Source organism: Fukomys damarensis, unplaced genomic scaffold (genome assembly GCF_012274545.1).
Source record: "Fukomys damarensis isolate Sample0158 unplaced genomic scaffold, DMR_v1.0_HiC HiC_scaffold_17, whole genome shotgun sequence".
Classification (NCBI taxonomy): Eukaryota; Metazoa; Chordata; class Mammalia; order Rodentia; family Bathyergidae; genus Fukomys; species Fukomys damarensis.
The window spans coordinates 45,249,153-45,252,552 of record NW_022900929.1 but is presented as its reverse complement, the minus strand read 5'-3'; the positions used below and the strand labels follow the sequence as shown (position 1 = coordinate 45,252,552).

Here is a 3,400-nt window from a genome sequence, read left to right as displayed (position 1 = left end):
CCTTGAAACTTATATAAACACCTGGAGTTAGAAATAAAATTGCAGCAGCATTTGCAAGCTTCACCTCGGTGTTGAGTGCTTTTGTCTGACTGTCATCGCCGAATCTGCTCCCACCTTTCAGAGAACCTGTATCTCCTCGTGAAATCCCGTGTTTGCTGCCCTACGGTCGGTAGCACAGTTACTTCATCTCACACACGTCCTCAGAGGTCCAGACCTACAGCCTCCCCGGCCCACACAGGCATCCCCACCCAGATGGCTTGTGGTGCCTCTGGTCCCAAATAACCGATCGTCTCCTCCTCTGTCACCAAGATACCACCGCCAAACTTGCTGCTGACATCACCAAGTGCCTGGCCAGGCCAGCATGCTGGAAAACGACATCAGCACGTACAGCTCCACCTGGCTTCCCTCGGTCCACTCTCACCCTACGTGGAGTGACTAATTCCTGTCCAGTTACTTAGTTAACAGCGTTTAATGAATGCCTCCTTGACAAGTTGAAGCCAGGCACTGTTGTAATTAACCACTGGGGACAGAACAGGGCACTCACAAAGTCCATGTCCCTACAGGGCTTTTACTCTAGTAGCAGCAAAGATGGGTTAAAACAGGAACTCAGGGCTGGGGATGTAACAAACGGTGCTCACCTAGCATGCATGAGTCCCTGGGTTCAACCCCCCAGTGCCACAAACAAACAAACAAACAAACACATAAATACTCAACAGGTGGTACTATGTTGTGGTGAAAATTCTAATAGCTTTTAATTAATAAAGGTGCAGGGGGCTGGGGATTTGGCTCAGTGGTGCCAGCGCCTGCCTTGTAAGCACAAGGTCCTGAGTTCAATCCCCTGTACAAAAAAAGAAAGAAAGAAGAAAAAAAACCCCACATAAAATCATAAAATTTGGGGCCGTGGATTTAGCTCAGTGGTTCCGCTGCCTGCCTTGCAAGCGCAAGGACCGGAGTTTGATCCCCGGTACCATTAAAAAAAAAAAAGAATTGAAGGTGCTGGGAGGAGGTGGGAGTGGTTACTTTATACTGGGTGGAGGGAAGGGCTCTGACGCATGAGTGACACAGAAAAGACCTTCAGAAAAGAACAGAGGGAGCAGGCAGAGTGGCCAGAGCAGCAGCCCAGCCTGCAGGTACAGCAAGGCCCAAGGCCACAGGGCTGAGAACAGGGGGGTCCGTCTCAGGGATGTGGGCGTTGACCAAACAAACTGTAGGGTGGGTTCAGGCCAAGTCTTGTGGGACCGCAGAGCTGGGAAGCTGGTTGGTAAAGGGCTCTGAGGAGGGACATGACAAGAGCTGACTCAGGTTTTCAAATGACACCTCCAGATCATAGAGGGGAAGCCAGTCGGAGGAATCCTGCACTGATCCAGCAGGGGCTGACGCTGGCTGAGCTTGGGCAGAGGTGAACAGATGGGAGGATGCGTGTGGGGGTGCTGTGCTCCCCCGGACGCAGCAGCAGCTTACGGTGTCAGGGTTCAGACCTGGTTAGGGGTGGTCGCGGGTCTGTGCCCCGGAAGGGCGTCTCTCCCTCCCCAACCCTCCGCCCCTCTCTGCTTCCTGGCCAAAGTAAACAGATCCTCCTGTAAGTTGTGGGTATTGGGTGTTGTGGCAAGAAAGTGACGAAAGGTCTTTATCTTTTCAGTGTTCCTTGCGCGCTGAGGATTGAACACAGGGGCTTACGCATGCCGGGCGAGGGGTCGTCAGTGGAGCTGAGACCCAGCCCTGGAAGGTCTTCGGGTTTTTCTGTACAAGCTGCTCACTGACCTGGCAGGTGGGAGAGAACAGACCCCTGTGCGCCTCCATCCCCTCCTTTTCGGGCCTACTCCTTCAGCTCCTAGCACTTGACCCTTGAGAACTGACTGGACCATCGGAGAAGACCGCTGCCACGATCACCACCGTCAACACCATTTAGAGCCTAATTTGTCTCGGGCACCGCACGACTTGCCAGGGAAGTGGCTCAGTGGCGCCACGCCTCCCTTGCAAGTGCGAGGTCCTGAGTTGATCCCCAGTCCCGGAAAAAACAAAAACAAAACAAACAAACAAAAATCCTGCCTTACTTAAATCTCGCCTTATCTCTATAAGGGAGGTAGGTCTGGCCCAGACTGAAGAGTGACAGATCAAACACTGACTTTGGTTCGACAACACCCACCCCCAACCACCGCACTGGGAGTTGAACCCAGGTCTGTGGCACTAAGTGACATCGCTGGCCCTTTTTAATTTGTTAAGTTTTGAGACAGGGTCTCACTACATTGCTAAATTGCCCAGGTTGGATTCGAACTTGCAACCCTCCTGCCTCAGTCTTCAAGAGTGCTAGGATGACAAGTGGGTGCCACCGCTCTAGATAAACTCTATCTTTTATGCCTAGTTCTTTTAATTTTTAAATTTACTTATTATTTATGTTTGGCCATACTAGGGTTTTAACCCAGGGGTGTTTACCACTGAGCTATATCCCTAGGCCTTTCTATTTTTTTTATTTTGAGACAGTTTCTTACTAAGTTATTTAGGCAGGACTCAAACTTGCGATCCTCCTACCTCAGCCTCCATGAGTGTATATGCCACCATGCCTAGTTATTTGGAAATTCACTAATGATTTATTATATATATGCCTGCATTGTAAGTTTAATTTGATAATAAAACTGATTTTTGGTTTAAGTATGCTCAATTTTCATATTTAATTTCTCCAGCAGCACTTTTGGGTACACAAAGCTTTTCTAAAAGGATCTTATTTAGGAGGCTTTAACTTAGGGTGCATTATAAGGTGGCTGATTTAGGGTGCAGCCGGCTGATCTGAGGTGGAAGCTGAGACTCGGCCCGGGCAGAGACCTTGCTGGCAGCTCCAGCTCCCTCACTGGCTCTGCACGCCTCCCCACCCTTCCGTTTGCCTCGCCTTCGTGACAGCGCAGGTGTTGTCCACTTCTTTTTGTTGTCATCTTTTTATTGATTTTTTTTGAGACCGAGTCTCACTGGGTAGCCCAGGCTGGTCTCAAACTTGCAGCCTCCCGAGTGCTGGGAGTGTTTGCCACTGCTCTTGACTAGGTGTTGCCCCATTCTAATGTCCTGTGGCTTTAATCTGTCTGTGGATATTTCCCAAGATAACAACATAATCTCTTTAAAAATATGTTCGGTAGGGCCGGGGATTTAGCTCAGTGGCGCCACTGCCTGCCTTACAAGTGCAAGGTCCTGAGTTCAATCCCCAGTACAAAAAAAAAAATTAAGTAAACGTTTAGAAGACAAAAATGTGTAACTGCTTGTCGTATTAAATCTTTAAGTCTTTGAATTGTTTCTCCCCACTCAAATAACCTTGATTTTCCTGCAATTCCTCAGCACAAATTCTGACTTCCAAAGAAATCAATTAAAGCAGCAATTTCTCTCTCTCTCTCTCTTTTTTTTTTTTTTTTTTTGT

At 48.8% G+C, this 3,400-nt stretch overlaps 1 protein-coding gene across 1 annotated transcript in view; it reads right to left on the bottom strand.

Annotated features, from left to right (window-relative positions):
* Nucleotides 1–3,400, bottom strand: part of Rpgrip1 (RPGR interacting protein 1) — a 56,480-nt gene that overhangs the window by 7,661 nt on the left and 45,419 nt on the right. The window lies entirely within an intron of this gene.